This window comes from Phyllobates terribilis, unplaced genomic scaffold (assembly GCF_046119375.1).
Source record: "Phyllobates terribilis strain yellow unplaced genomic scaffold, ASM4611937v1 Scaffold_25__1_contigs__length_18738178, whole genome shotgun sequence".
In the NCBI taxonomy this organism is placed as follows: domain Eukaryota; kingdom Metazoa; phylum Chordata; class Amphibia; order Anura; family Dendrobatidae; genus Phyllobates; species Phyllobates terribilis.
The window spans coordinates 12,303,356-12,321,176 of NW_027362785.1; positions in this window are offsets into that span (position 1 = coordinate 12,303,356).

Here is a 17,821-nt window from a genome sequence, read left to right on the forward strand (position 1 = left end):
CCATGTGTATAATAATAGCGTCCTCCTCTGTTTATAATAATAGTGTCCTCCCTTGTATATAATAATAGTGTCCTCCCCTGTATATAATAATAGTGTCCTCCCCTGTGTATAATAATAGTGTCCTCCCCTGTGTATAATAATAGTGTCCTCCCCTGTGTATAATAATAGTGTCCTCCCCTGTGTATAATAATAGTGTCCTCCACTGTGTATAATAATAGTGTCCTCCCTGTATATAATAATAGTGTCCTCACTGTATATAATAATAGTGTCCTCCCCTGTGTATAATAATAGTGTCCTCCCCTGTATATAATAATAGTGTATTCCACTGTATATAATAATAGTGTCCTCCCCTGTGTATAATAATAGTGTCCTCCCCTGTATATAATAATAGTGTACTCCACTGTATATAATAACAGTGTCCTCCCATGTGTATAATAATAGTGTCCTCCCCTTTATATAATAATACTGTCATCCACTGTATATAATAATAGTGTCCCCCTCTGTATATAATAATAGTGTCCTCCCCTGTATATAATAATAGTGTCCTCCACTGTGTATAATAATAGTGTCCTCCCTGTATATAATAATAGTGTCCTCCCCTGTGTATAATAATAGTGTCCTCCCCTGTGTATAATAATAGTGTCCTCCCTGTATATAATAATAGTGTCCTCCCCTGTGTATAATAATAGTGTCCTCCCCTGTGTATAATAATAGTGTCCACCCCTGTATATAATAATAGTGTCCTCCCCTGTATATAATAATACTGTCCTCCACTGTGTATAATAATATTGTCCTCCCTGTATATAATAATAGTGTCCTCCCTGTTTATAATAATAGTGTCCTCCCCTGTATATAATAATAGTGTCCTCCCCTGTACATAATAATAGTGTCCTCCCCTGTGTATAATAATAGTGTCCTCCCCTGTATATAATAATAGTGTCTTCTCCTGTATATAATAATACTGTCCTCCCCTGTATATAATAATAGTGTCCTCCCCTGTATATAATAATAGTATCCTCCCCTGTATATAATAATAGTGTCCTCCACTGTATATAATAATAGTGTCCTCCCCTGTGTATAATAATAGTGTCCTCCCCTGTATATAATAATACTGTCCTCCACTGTGTATAATAATAGCGTCCTCCCTGTATATAATAATAGTGTCCTCCCCTGTGTATAATAATAGTGTCCTCCCCTGTATATAATAATAGTGTCCTCCCCTGTATATAATAATAGTGTCCTCCCCTGTATATAATACTAGTGTCCTCCCCTGTGTATAATAATACTGTCCTCCCTTGTATATAATAATAGTGTCCTCCCCTGTATATAATAATAGTGTACTCCCCTGTATATAATAATATTGTCCTCCCTGTATATAATAATAGTGTCCTCCCTATGTATAATAATAGTGTACTCCCCTGTGTATAATAATAGTGTCCTCCTCTGTATATAATAATAGTGACCTCCACTGTGTATAATAATAGTGTCCTCCCTGTATATAATAATAGTGTCCTCCCTGTATATAATAATAGTGTCCTCCCCTGTGTATAATAATAGTGTCCTCCCCTGTGTATAATAATACTGTCCTCCCCTGTATATAATAATAGTGTCCTCCCCTGTATATAATAATAGTGTCCTCCCCCGTGTATATTAATAGTGTCCTCCTCTGTATATAATAATAGTGTCCTCCCCTGTATATAATAATACTGTCCTCCCCTCTATATAATAAAACTGTCCTCCCCTGTATATAATAATAGTGTCCTCCCCTGTATATAATAACAGTGTCCTCCACTGTATATAATAATAGTGTCCTCCCCTGTGTATAATAATAGTGTCCTCCCATGTGTATAATAATAGTGTCCTCCGCTGAATATAATAATACTGTCCTCCCTGTATATAATAATAGTGTCCTCCCCTGTGTATAATAATAGTGTCCTCACCTGTGTATAATAATAGTGTCCTCCCCTGTATATAATAATAGTGTCCTCCCCTGTATATAATAATACTGTCCTCCACTGTGTATAATAATAGTGTCCTCCTTGTATATAATAATAGTGTCCTCCCTGTATAATAATAGTGTCCTCCACTGTATATAATAATAGTGTCCTCCCCTGTATATAATAATAGTGTCCTCCCCTGTGTATAATAATAGTGTCCTCCCCTGTGTATAATAATAGTGTCCTCCCCTGTATATAATAATAGTGTCCTCCCTGTATATAATAATAGTGTCCTCCCCTGTGTATAATAATAGTGTCCTCCCATGTGTATAATAATAGTGTCCTCCCCTGTATATAATAATCATGTCCCCCCATGTGTATAACAATAGCGTCCTCCTCTGTTTATAATAATAGTGTCCTCCCTTGTATATAATAATAGTGTCCTCCCCTGTATATAATAATAGTGTCCTCCCCTGTGTATAATAATAGTGTCCTCCCCTGTGTATAATAATAGTGTCCTCCCCTGTGTATAATAATAGTGTCCTCCCCTGTGTATAATAATAGTGTCCTCCAATGTGTATAATAATAGTGTCCTCCCTGTATATAATAATAGTGTCCTCACTGTATATAATAATAGTGTCCTCCCCTGTGTATAATAATAGTGTCCTCCCCTGTATATAATAATAGTGTATTCCACTGTATATAATAATAGTGTCCTCCCCTGTGTATAATAATAGTGTCCTCCCCTGTATATAATAATAGTGTATTCCACTGTATATAATAATAGTGTCCTCCCCTGTGTATAATAATAGTGTCCTCCCCTGTATATAATAATACTGTCCTCCACTGTGTATAATAATAGTGTCCTCCTTGTATATAATAATAGTGTCCTCCCCTGTGTATAATAATAGTGTCCTCCCCTGTGTATAATAATAGTGTCCTCCCCTGTATATAATAATAGTGTCCTCTCTGTATGTAATAATAGTGTCCTCCCCTGTGTATAATAATAGTGTCCTCCCATGTGTATAATAATAGTGTCCTCCCCTGTATATAATAATCATGTCCCCCCATGTGTATAATAATAGCGTCCTCCTCTGTTTATAATAATAGTGTCCTCCCTTGTATATAATAATAGTGTCCTCCCCTGTATATAATAATAGTGTCCTCCCCTGTGTATAATAATAGTGTCCTCCCCTGTGTATAATAATAGTGTTCTCCCCTGTGTATAATAATAGTGTCCTCCCCTGTGTATAATAATAGTGTCCTCCCATGTGTATAATAATAGTGTCCTCCCCTGTGTATAATAATAGTGTCCTCCCCTGTATATAATAATACTGTCATCCACTGTATATAATAATAGTGTCCCCCTCTGTATATAATAATAGTGTCCTCCCCTGTATATAATAATAGTGTCCTCCACTGTGTATAATAATAGTGTCCTCCCTGTATATAATAATAGTGTCCTCCCTGTATATAATAATAGTGTCCTCCCCTGTGTATAATAATAGTGTCCTCCCCTGTGTATAATAATAGTGTCCTCCCTGTATATAATAATAGTGTCCTCCCCTGTGTATAATAATAGTGTCCTCCCCTGTGTATAATAATAGTGTCCTCCCCTGTATATAATAATGGTGTCCTCCCCTGTATATAATAATACTGTCCTCCACTGTGTATAATAATATTGTCCTCCCTGTATATAATAATAGTGTCCTCCCTGTTTATAATAATAGTGTCCTCCCCTGTATATAATAATAGTGTCCTCCCCTGTACATAATAATAGTGTCCTCCCCTGTGTATAATAATAGTGTCCTCCCCTGTATATAATAATAGTGTCCTCTCCTGTATATAATAATACTGTCCTCCCCTGTATATAATAATAGTGTCCTCTCCTGTATATAATAATAGTGTCCTCCCCTGTATATAATAATAGTGTCCTCCACTGTATATAATAATAGTGTCCTCCCCTGTGTATAATAATAGTGTCCTCCCCTGTATATAATAATACTGTCCTCCACTGTGTATAATAATAGCGTCCTCCCTGTATATAATAATAGTGTCCTCCCCTGTGTATAATAATAGTGTCCTCCCCTGTATATAATAATAGTGTCCTCCCCTGTATATAATAATAGTGTCCTCCCCTGTATATAATAATAGTGTCCTCCCCTGTGTATAATAATACTGTCCTCCCTTGTATATAATAATAGTGTCCTCCCCTGTATATAATAATAGTGTACTCCCCTGTATATAATAATATTGTCCTCCCTGTATATAATAATAGTGTCCTCCCTATGTATAATAATAGTGTACTCCCCTGTGTATAATAATAGTGTCCTCCTCTGTATATAATAATAGTGACCTCCACTGTGTATAATAATAGTGTCCTCCCTGTATATAATAATAGTGTCCTCCCTGTATATAATAATAGTGTCCTCCCCTGTGTATAATAATAGTGTCCTCCCCTGTGTATAATAATAGTGTCCTCCCCTGTGTATAATAATACTGTCCTCCCCTGTATATAATAATAGTGTCCTCCCCTGTATATAATAATAGTGTCCTCCCCCGTGTATATTAATAGTGTCCTCCCCTGTATATAATAATAGTGTCCTCCCCTGTATATAATAATACTGTCCTCCCCTCTATATAATAAAACTGTCCTCCCCTGTATATAATAATAGTGTTCTCCCCTGTGTATAATAATAGTGTCCTCCCTGTATATAATAATAGTGTCCTCCCCTGTGTATAATAATAGTGTCCCCCCTTGTATATAATAATAGTGTCCTCCCCTGTATATAATAATAGTGTCCTCCCCGGTATATAATAATAGTGTCCTCCCCTGTGTATATTAGTAGTGTCCTCCCCTGTATATAATAATAGTGTCCTCCCCTGTATATAATAATACTGTCCTCCCCTCTATATAATAATACTGTACTACCCTGTATATAATAAGTGTCCTCCCTGTATATATTAAAAGTGTCCTCCCCTGTGTATAATAATAGTGTCCTCCCCTGTATGTAATAATAGTGTCCTCCCCTCTATATAATAATAGTGTCCTCCCCTGTATATAATAATAGTGTCCTCCCCTGTATATAATAAGTGGCCTCCACTGTATATAATAATAGTGTCCTCCCCTGTATATAATAATAGTGTCCTCCCTTGTATATAATAATAGTGTCCTCCCCTGTATATAATAATAGTGTCCTCCCCGGTATATAATAATAGTGTCCTCCCCTGTGTATATTAGTAGTGTCCTCCCCTGTATATAATAATAGTGTCCTCCCCTGTATATAATAATACTGTCCTCCCCTCTATATAATAATACTGTACTACCCTGTATATAATAAGTGTCCTCCCTGTATATATTAAAAGTGTCCTCCCCTGTGTATAATAATAGTGTCCTCCCCTGTATGTAATAATAGTGTCCTCCCCTCTATATAATAATAGTGTCCTCCCCTGTATATAATAATAGTGTCCTCCCCTGTATATAATAAGTGGCCTCCACTGTATATAATAATAGTGTCCTCCCCTGTATATAATAATAGTGTCCTCCACTGTATATAATAATAGTGTCCTCCCCTGTGTATAATAATAGTGTCCTCCCCTGTATATAATAATAGTGTCCTCCCCTGTATATAATAATAGTGTCCTCTCCTGTATATAATAATACTGTCCTCCCCTGTATATAATAATAGTGTCCTCTCCTGTATATAATAATAGTGTCCTCCCCTGTATATAATAATAGTGTCCTCCACTGTATATAATAATAGTGTCCTCCCCTGTGTATAATAATAGTGTCCTCCCCTGTATATAATAATACTGTCCTCCACTGTGTATAATAATAGCGTCCTCCCTGTATATAATAATAGTGTCCTCCCCTGTGTATAATAATAGTGTCCTCCCCTGTATATAATAATAGTGTCCTCCCCTGTATATAATAATAGTGTCCTCCCCTGTATATAATAATAGTGTCCTCCCCTGTGTATAATAATACTGTCCTCCCTTGTATATAATAATAGTGTCCTCCCCTGTATATAATAATAGTGTACTCCCCTGTATATAATAATATTGTCCTCCCTGTATATAATAATAGTGTCCTCCCTATGTATAATAATAGTGTACTCCCCTGTGTATAATAATAGTGTCCTCCTCTGTATATAATAATAGTGACCTCCACTGTGTATAATAATAGTGTCCTCCCTGTATATAATAATAGTGTCCTCCCTGTATATAATAATAGTGTCCTCCCCTGTGTATAATAATAGTGTCCTCCCCTGTGTATAATAATACTGTCCTCCCCTGTATATAATAATAGTGTCCTCCCCTGTATATAATAATAGTGTCCTCCCCCGTGTATATTAATAGTGTCCTCCCCTGTATATAATAATAGTGTCCTCCCCTGTATATAATAATACTATCCTCCCCTCTATATAATAAAACTGTCCTCCCCTGTATATAATAATAGTGTTCTCCCCTGTGTATAATAATAGTGTCCTCCCTGTATATAATAATAGTGTCCTCCCCTGTGTATAATAATAGTGTCCTCCCTTGTATATAATAATAGTGTCCTCCCCTGTATATAATAATAGTGTCCTCCCCGGTATATAATAATAGTGTCCTCCCCTGTGTATATTAGTAGTGTCCTCCCCTGTATATAATAATAGTGTCCTCCCCTGTATATAATAATACTGTCCTCCCCTCTATATAATAATACTGTACTACCCTGTATATAATAAGTGTCCTCCCTGTATATATTAAAAGTGTCCTCCCCTGTGTATAATAATAGTGTCCTCCCCTGTATGTAATAATAGTGTCCTCCCCTCTATATAATAATAGTGTCCTCCCCTGTATATAATAATAGTGTCCTCCCCTGTATATAATAAGTGGCCTCCACTGTATATAATAATAGTGTCCTCCCCTGTATATAATAATAGTGTCCTCCCCTGTATATAATAATAGTGTCCTCCCCTGTATATAATAATATTGTCCTCCATTGTATATAATAATAATGTCCTCCCCTGTGTATAATAATAGTGTCCTCCCCTGTATATAATAATACTGTCCTCCACTGTGTATAATAATAGCGTCCTCCCTGTATATAATAATAGTGTCCTCCCCTGTATATAATAGTGTCCTCCCCTGTATATAATAATAGTGTCCTCCCCTGTGTATAATAATAGTGTCCTCCCTTGTATATAATAATAGTGTCCTCCACTGTGTATAATAATAGTGTCCTCCCTGTATATAATAATAGTGCCCTCCCCTGTGTATAATAGTGTCCTCCCTGTATATAATAGTGTCCTCCCCTGTATAATAATAGTGTACTCCCCTGTGTATAATAATAGTGTCCTCCCCTGTATATAATAATAGTGTCCTCCCCTATATTTAATAATACTGTCCTCCACTGTGTATAATAATAGTGTCCTCCCTGTATATAATAATAGTGTCCTCCCTGTATATAATAATAGTGTCCTCCCCTGTGTATAATAATAGTGTCCTCCACTGTGTATAATAATAGTGTCCTCCACTGTGTATAATAATAGTGTCCTCCCTGTATATAATAATAGTGTCCTCACTGTATATAATAATAGTGTCCTCCCCTGTGTATAATAATAGTGTCCTCCCCTGTATATAATAATAGTGTATTCCACTGTATATAATAATAGTGTCCTCCCCTGTGTATAATAATAGTGTCCTCCCCTGTATATAATAATACTGTCCTCCACTGTGTATAATAATAGTGTCCTCCTTGTATATAATAATAGTGTCCTCCCTGTATAATAATAGTGTCCTCCACTGTATATAATAATAGTGTCCTCCCCTGTATATAATAATAGTGTCCTCCCCTGTGTATAATAATAGTGTCCTCCCCTGTGTATAATAATAGTGTCCTCCCCTGTATATAATAATAGTGTCCTCCCTGTATATAATAATAGTGTCCTCCCCTGTGTATAATAATAGTGTCCTCCCATGTGTATAATAATAGTGTCCTCCCCTGTATATAATAATCATGTCCCCCCATGTGTATAATAATAGCGTCCTCCTCTGTTTATAATAATAATGTCCTCCCTTGTATATAATAATAGTGTCCTCCCCTGTATATAATAATAGTGTCCTCCCCTGTGTATAATAATAGTGTCCTCCCCTGTGTATAATAATAGTGTCCTCCCCTGTGTATAATAATAGTGTCCTCCCCTGTGTATAATAATAGTGTTCTCCACTGTGTATAATAATAGTGTCCTCCCTGTATATAATAATAGTGTCCTCACTGTATATAATAATAGTGTCCTCCCCTGTGTATAATAATAGTGTCCTCCCCTGTATATAATAATAGTGTATTCCACTGTATATAATAATAGTGTCCTCCCCTGTGTATAATAATAGTGTCCTCCCTGTATATAATAATAGTGCCCTCCCCTGTGTATAATAGTGTCCTCCCTGTATATAATAGTGTCCTCCCCTGTATAATAATAGTGTACTCCCCTGTGTATAATAATAGTGTCCTCCCCTGTATATAATAATAGTGTCCTCCCCTGTATTTAATAATACTGTCCTCCACTGTGTATAATAATAGTGTCCTCCCTGTATATAATAATAGTGTCCTCCCTGTATATAATAATAGTGTCCTCCCCTGTGTATAATAATAGTGTCCTCCCCTGTATATAATAATAGTGTCCTCCACTGTTTATAATAATAGTGTCCTCCACTGTGTATAATAATAGTGTCCTCCCTGTATATAATAATAGTGTCCTCACTGTATATAATAATAGTGTCCTCCCCTGTGTATAATAATAGTGTCCTCCCCTGTATATAACAATAGCGTATTCCACTGTATATAATAATAGTGTCCTCCCCTGTGTATAATAATAGTGTCCTCCCCTGTATATAATAATACTGTCCTCCACTGTGTATAATAATAGTGTCCTCCTTGTATATAATAATAGTGTCCTCCCTGTATAATAATAGTGTCCTCCACTGTATATAATAATAGTGTCCTCCCCTGTATATAATAATAGTGTCCTCCCCTGTGTATAATAATAGTGTCCTCCCCTGTGTATAATAATAGTGTCCTCCCCTGTATATAATAATAGTGTCCTCCCTGTATATAATTATAGTGTCCTCCCCTTTGTATAATAATAGTGTCCTCCCATGTGTATAATAATAGTGTCCTCCCTGTATAATAATAGTGTCCTCCACTGTATATAATAATAGTGTCCTCCCCTGTATATAATAATAGTGTCCTCTCCTGTATATAATAATCATGTCCCCCCATGTGTATAATAATAGCGTCCTCCTCTGTTTATAATAATAGTGTCCTCCCCTGTATATAATAATAGTGTCCTCCCCTGTGTATAATAATAGTGTCCTCCCCTGTGTATAATAATAGTGTCCTCCCCTGTGTATAATAATAGTGTCCTCCCCTGTGTATAATAATAGTGTTCTCCACTGTGTATAATAATAGTGTCCTCCCTGTATATAATAATAGTGTCCTCACTGTATATAATAATAGTGTCCTCCCCTGTGTATAATAATAGTGTCCTCCCCTGTATATAATAATAGTGTATTCCACTGTATATAATAATAGTGTCCTCCCCTGTGTATAATAATAGTGTCCTCCCCTGTATATAATAATAGTGTACTCCACTGTATATAATAATAGTGTCCTCCCATGTGTATAATAATAGTGTCCTCCCCTTTATATAATAATACTGTCATCCACTGTATATAATAATAGTGTCCCCCTCTGTATATAATAATAGTGTCCTCCCCTGTATATAATAATAGTGTCCTCCACTGTGTATAATAATAGTGTCCTCCCTGTATATAATAATAGTGTCCTCCCTGTATATAATAATAGTGTCCTCCCCTGTGTATAATAATAGTGTCCTCCCCTGTGTATAATAATAGTGTCCTCCCTGTATATAATAATAGTGTCCTCCCCTGTGTATAATAATAGTGTCCTCCCCTGTGTATAATAATAGTGTCCTCCCCTGTATATAATAATAGTGTCCTCCCCTGTATATAATAATACTGTCCTCCACTGTGTATAATAATATTGTCCTCCCTGTATATAATAATAGTGTCCTCCCTGTTTATAATAATAGTGTCCTCCCCTGTATATAATAATAGTGTCCTCCCCTGTACATAATAATAGTGTCCTCCCCTGTGTATAATAATAGTGTCCTCCCCTGTATATAATAATAGTGTCCTCTCCTGTATATAATAATACTGTCCTCCCCTGTATATAATAATAATGTCCTCCCCTGTATATAATAATAGTGTCCTCCCCTGTATATAATAATAGTGTCCTCCACTGTATATAATAATAGTGTCCTCCCCTGTGTATAATAATAGTGTCCTCCCCTGTATATAATACTGTCCTCCACTGTGTATAATAATAGCGTCCTCCCTGTATATAATAATAGTGTCCTCCCCTGTGTATAATAATAGTGTCCTCCCCTGTATATAATAATAGTGTCCTCCCCTGTATATAATAATAGTGTCCTCCCCTGTGTATAATAATACTGTCCTCCCTTGTATATAATAATAGTGTCCTCCCCTGTATATAATAATAGTGTACTCCCCTGTATATAATAATATTGTCCTCCCTGTATATAATAATAGTGTCCTCCCTGTGTATAATAATAGTGTACTCCCCTGTGTATAATAATAGTGTCCTCCTCTGTATATAATAATAGTGTCCTCCACTGTGTATAATAATAGTGTCCTCCCTGTATATAATAATAGTGTCCTCCCTGTATATAATAATAGTGTCCTCCCCTGTGTATAATAATAGTGTCCTCCCCTGTGTATAATAATACTGTCCTCCCCTGTATATAATAATAGTGTCCTCCCCTGTATATAATAATAGTGTCCTCCCCGTGTATATTAATAGTGTCCTCCCCTGTATATAATAATAGTGTCCTCCCCTGTATATAATAATACTGTCCTCCCCTCTATATAATAAAACTGTCCTCCCCTGTATATAATAATAGTATTCTCCCCTGTGTATAATAATAGTGTCCTCCCTGTATATAATAATAGTGTCCTCCCCTGTGTATAATAATAGTGGCCTCCCTTGTTTATAATAATAGTGTCCTCCCCTGTATATAATAATAGTGTCCTCCCCGGTATATAATAATAGTGTCCTCCCCTGTGTGTATTAGTAGTGTCCTCCCCTGTATATAATAATATTGTCCTCCCCTGTATATAATAATACTGTCCTCCCCTCTATATAATAATACTGTACTACCCTGTATATAATAAGTGTCCTCCCTGTATATATTAAAAGTGTCCTCCCCTGTGTATAATAATAGTGTCCTCCCCTGTATGTAATAATAGTGTCCTCCCCTCTATATAATAATAGTGTCCTCCCCTGTATATAATAATAGTGTCCTCCCCTGTATATAATAAGTGGCCTCCACTGTATATAATAATAGTGTCCTCCCCTGTATATAATAATAGTGTCCTCCCCTGTATATAATAATAGTGTCCTCCCCTGTGTATAATAGTAGTGTTCTCCCCTGTATACAATAATAGTGTCCTCCCCTGTATATAATAATAGTGTCCTCCCCTGTATATAATAATAGTGTCCTCCCCTGTATATAGTAATAGTGTCCTCCCCTGTATATAATAATAGTGTCCTCCCCTGTATATAATAATAGTGTCCTCCCCTGTGTATAATAATAGTGTTCTCCCCTGTATACAATAATAGTGTCCTCCCCTGTATATAATAATAGTGTCCTCCCCTGTATATAATAATATTGTCCTCCACTGTATATAATAATAGTGTTCTCCCCTGTGTATAATAATAGTGTCCTCCCCTGTATATAATAATACTGTCCTCCACTGTGTATAATAATAGCGTCCTCCCTGTATATAATAATAGTGTCCTCCCCTGTGTATAATCATAGTGTCCTCCCCTGTATATAATAGTGTCCTCCCCTGTATATAATAATAGTGTCCTCCCCTGTGTATAATAATAGTGTCCTCCCTTGTATATAATAATAGTGTCCTCCACTGTGTATAATAATAGTGTCCTACCTGTATATAATAATAGTGCCCTCTCCTGTGTATAATAGTGTCCTCCCTGTATATAATAGTGTCCTCCCCTGTATAATAATAGTGTACTCCCCTGTGTATAATAATAGTGTCCTCCCCTGTATATAATAATAGTGACCTCCCCTGTATTTAATAATACTGTCCTCCACTGTGTATAATAATAGTGTCCTCCCTGTATATAATAATAGTGTCCTCCCTGTATATAATAATAGTGTCCTCCCCTGTGTATAATAATAGTGTCCTCCCCTGTATATAATAATAGTGTCCTCCCCTGTGTATAATAATAGTGTCCTCCCCTGTATATAATAATAGTGTCCTCCCCTGTATATAATTATAGTGTCCTCCCTGTATATAATAATAGTGTCTTCCCCTGTATAATAATAGTGTCCTCCCCTGTATATAATAATACTGTCCTCCCCTGTATATAATAATAGTGTCCTCCCCTGTATATAATTATAGTGTCCTCCCTGTATATAATAATAGTGTCCTCCCCTGTATAATAATAGCGTCCTCCCCTGTGTATAATAATAGCGTCCTCCCCTGTGTATAATAATAGCGTCCTCCCCTGTGTATAATAATAGTGTCCTCCCCTGTGTATAATAATACTGTCCTCCCCTGTATATAATAATAGTGTCCTCCCCTGTGTATAATAATAATGTCCTCCCCTGTATGTAATAATAGTGTCCTCCCCTGTGTGTAATAATACTGTCCTCCCCTGTATGTAATAATAGTGTCCTCCCCTGTATGTAATAATAGTGTCCTCCCCTGTATATAATAATAGTGTCCTCCCCTGTATATAATAATAGTGTCCTCCCCTGTGTATAATAATAGTGTCCTCCCCTGTATATAATAATAGTGTCCTCTCCTGTATATAATAATACTGTCCTCCCCTGTATATAATAATAGTGTCCTCCCCTGTATATAATAATAGTGTCCTCCCCTGTATATAATAATAGTGTCCTCCACTGTATATAATAATAGTGTCCTCCGCTGTGTATAATAATATTGTCCTCCCCTGTATATAATAATACTGTCCTCCACTGTGTATAATAATAGCGTCCTCCCTGTATATAATATTAGTGTCCTCCCCTGTGTATAATAATAGTGTCCTCCCCTGTATATAATAATAGTGTCCTCCCCTGTATATAATAATAGTGTCCTCCCCTGTGTATAATAATAGTGTCCTCCCTTGTATATAATAATAGTGTCCTCCCCTGTATATAATAATAGTGTACTCCCCTGTGTATAATAATAGTGTCCTCCCTGTATATAATAATAGTGTCCTCCCTGTGTATAATAATAGTGTACTCCCCTGTGTATAATAATAGTGTCCTCCTCTGTATATAATAATAGTGTCCTCCACTGTGTATAATAATAGTGTCCTCCCTGTATATAATAATCGTGTCCTCCCTGTATATAATAATAGTGTCCTCCCCTGTGTATAATAATAGTGTCCTCCCCTGTATATAATAATAGTATCCTCCCCTGTGTATAATAATAGTGTCCTCCACTGTGTATAATAATACTGTCCTCCCCTGTATATAATAATAGTGTCCTCCCCTGTATATAATAATAGTGTCCTCCCCTGTATATAATAATAGTGTCCTCCCCTGTGTATAATAATAGTGTTCTCCCCTGTATACAATGATAGTGTCCTCCCCTGTATATAATAATATTGTCCTCCCCTGTATATAATAATAGTGTCCTCCACTGTATATAATAATAGTGTCCTCCCCTGTATATAATAATACTGTCCTCCACTGTGTATAATAATAGCGTCCTCCCTGTATATAATAATAGTGTCCTGCCTTGTGTATAATAATAGTGTCCTCCCCTGTATATAATAGTGTACTCCCTTGTATATAATAATAGTGTCCTCCACTGTGTATAATAATAGTGTCCTGCCCTGTATATAATAATAGTGCCCTCCCCTGTGTATAATAATAGTGTCCTCCCTGTATATAATAGTGTCCTCCCCTGTATAATAATAGTGTACTCCCCTGTGTATATTAATAGTGTCCTCCCCTGTATATAATAATAGTGTCCTCCCCTGTATTTAATAATACTGTCCTCCACTGTGTATAATAATAGTGTCATCCCTGTATATAATAATAGTGTCCTCCCTGTATATAATAATAGTGTCCTCCCCTGTGTATAATAATAGTGTCCTCCCCTGTATATAATAATAGTGTCCTCCCTGTATATAATAATAGTGTCCTCCCTGTATATAATAATAGTGTCCTCCCCTGTGTATAATAACAGTGTCCTCCACTGTGTATAATAATAGTGTCCTCCCCTGTGTATAATAATAGTGTCCTCCCCTGTGTATAATAATAGTGTCCTCCCTGTATATAATAATAGTGTCCTCCCTGTATATAATAATAGTGTCCTCCCCTGTGTATAATAATAGTGTCCTCCCCTGTATATAATAATAGTGTCCTCCCTGTATATAATAATGGTGTCCTCCCTGTATATAATAATAGTGTCCTCCCCTGTATATAATAATAGTGTCCTCCACTGTATATAATAATAGTGTCCTCCCCTGTGTATAATAATAGTGTCCTCCCATGTGTATAATAATAGTGTCCTCCCCTGTATATAATCATACTGTCCTCCCTGTATATAATAATAGTGTCCTCCCCTGTGTATAATAATAGTGTCCTCCCCTGTGTATAATAATATTGTCCTCCCCTGTATATAATAATAGTGTGCTCCCCTGTATATAATAATACTGTCCTCCACTGTGTATAATAATAGTGTCCTCCTTGTATATAATAATTGTGTCCTCCCTGTATATAATAATAGTGTCCTCCACTGTGTATAATAATAGTGTCCTCCCCTGTATATAATAATAGTATCCTCCCCTGTATATAATAATAGTGTCCTCCCTGTATAATAATAGTATCCTCCACTGTATATAATAATAGTGTCCTCCCCTGTATATAATAATAGTGTCCTCCACTGTGTATAATAATAGTGTCCTCCCCTGTGTATAATAATAGTGTCCTCCCCTGTATATAATAATAGTGTCCTCCCTGTATATAATAATAGTGTCCTCCCCTGTGTATAATAATAGTGTCCTCCTGTAACGGGTCCGGGAGGCGGAACCTCTGAGCTACTATACAAGGGGGCGGCCCTTGTAAGGGAGCGGGTGGCAGTCTCTGGATGAATGGACAGGGAGATACGGCAAGTGATCAGGGCAGTCTCTGGGTGAACGGACAGGGAGATACGGCAAGTGATCAGGGCAGTCTCTGGGTAAGGGGTAGGTACGACCTGTGATGGCAGAGCCTCCGGGTAGGCTAGCAGGCAGATGGTAGATGGGTGCTCCCAGGTGAGCAAGCGAGAGTCTCTGGAATAGCAGGTGGTCACGGCACGTGACGGCGGAACCTCCGGGCTGGCAGGCGGGAAGGTAACGGAGAAGCGCTCCCAGGTGAGCGGGCAAGAGTCTCTGGAATAGCTGGTGGTCACCGCACGTGACAACGGGACCTCCGGGCTGGCAAGTAGGCAGGTAACGGAGATGCGCTCCCAGGTGAGCGGGCAAGAGTCTCTGAGATAGCTGGTGGTCACAGCACGTGACAACGGAGCCTCCGGGCTGGCAAGCAGGCAGATAACGGAGAAGCGCTCCCAGGTGAGCGGGCAAGCTGGTCCATAGACAGACTGACCGGAGTAGTAAGGCAGACCGTCGGACCTCAGGCAAGCAGGCAGGTAGCTGATATGCGCTCCCAGGTGAGCGGGCAGGCTGGTCCTTTAGACAGACTGACAGGAGTAGTAAGGCAGACCGTCGGACCTCAGACTGGCAGACAGGTAACAAGTATTCAGGCAGGAATCAGGCAGGTAACTAGCAGGAAACTGGCAGGAAACTGGCAGGTAACTGGCAGGTAACTGGCAGGTAACTGGCAACGGGACCTGAGGGCTGAAGCACAGGTGAGACACAGGTGCAAACAACATTGCTCGGGCACCTCCATTTTGGAGGAGGTGCCTTTTATATGATGAAGTCCTCCGGCCATTGGCCGGGGACTCTTTAGGGCGGCGCGCGCGGCCCCTTTAAGAGGAGGGGAGCGCGCGCGCGCGCGCCCTAAGCACAGGGGCCGGGAAGGAGCGCGCGCCGAGAGCAGAGCAGGAGGAGGACGCCGGGACGGAGCGCGCGCTGACAGCAGAGCGGGGAGAGGACGCCGGGCAGGAGCACGCGCTGACAGCAGAGCGGGGAGAGGACGCCGGGCACGGAGCAGAGCGGTGAGGGGAGCAGCGTCCCTGCCTAGCAGAGGGCAGGGACGCCAGCGCTACAGTACCCCCCCCTTTAGGCCCCCCCTTTTTTAGGCCAGACAGAAATTTAGCTAGGATGAGAGGGGCATGGATGTTCTCCCGGGGCTCCCACGTTCTCTCCTCAGGACCAAACCCCCTCCAATCTACCAGAAAAAAGGTCTTTCCTCTTACCCTTTTGCTGGCAAGAATGTTCTCTACCTCAAACTTGTCCTCAGCAGAAACCAGAGCAGGAGGCGTACCTGTAGACTTAGAAAAAGAGTTAAGTACCACAGGTTTGAGGAGAGATACATGGAAGGAGTTAGGGATCCGTAAGTTGGCCGGGAGTTTCAATTTATAGGTTACCGGGTTGATCTGACCGATGACCACCAGTGGGCCGATGAACCGAGACCCTAACTTATAGGAAGGGATCTTGAGTCGGACATATTTGGACGAGAGCCAGACTTTATCCCCAGGACGGAATTGAGGAGGGTCCATCGCTAAATGCTGCCAGGGGGCAGCAGGTACTGGCAGAGGAAGAAGGCGGCCGGCCGACAGGTGTCTCGGAACTTTGTTGCGGGCGCAGGACACACAGGCAGAAACAAAGTCCATAACATCCTTGTGCAGGTTAGGCCACCAGTAGTGTCGGGTAATAAGCTGGAGGGTCTTTTTCCGACCGGCGTGGTCAGCTAGTTTAGACGAATGACCCCAGTGTAGGGTTCTCTCCCGATCAGGTACCGATACGAACGTCTTACCAGGAGGGAGACAATTTAGACTCACGGGAGCCACCTGCATTACTCTGGCGGGATCGATGGGGCAGTCACATGGTCTATGAGGTGGTGATGTCTCTGCCTCCTCCTTAACAAAGACATCAGCACTAGACCAATAAGGAATCGGAAGTCCAGGTAGATTAGCTGGGATAGGAGAGGGACGGACGGAATGGACGGGAACCAGGCAGGTTTTATGACAGGCCTGTCCCCAGTGAAGGACTTCTCCGGTTTGCCAGTCAAGCACGGGTGCATGTCTCTGGAGCCAAGGCAGACCTAGCAAGAGGGCGTGAGGGAGACCAGGCAGAACGTGAAAGGAGATACTCTCTGAATGCAGCATTCCCACCTGCAGAGTAATGGATTCGGTGATGAATTGGATGGGGCGAGGTAAGAGGCCCCCATCCACGGCAACAACAGACAAGGGTACAGCCAGAGGTTTGGTGGGGATGCGGAATTTCTCCACCAGGGACTGTGAAATAAGATTTCCGGCTGCTCCAGAGTCAAGTTGGGCTAGTTCGGAATAACGATTCTCCCCGCAGATGATTGAGACTGACAACAGCAGGGATGGAGAGGATTTATTTTTGTCTAGATCGACCCCTCTGAGTGAACCTAGATACAGGCGTTCTCCCGACCTCTCCGGGCAGGCACGGATCAGATGCTCCTTACTGCCACAGTAGAAGCAGCTCCCCTCGGCACGGCGGAAATCCTGACGGGATTTGACCATCTTGGTCTGGTCGACCTGCATAGGCTCAGGAGAGTGTACCTGTGGAGAAACGGAAGGAATGACGGGTTCCTGGAAAGTAGGAGCTAGACGTGGAATCC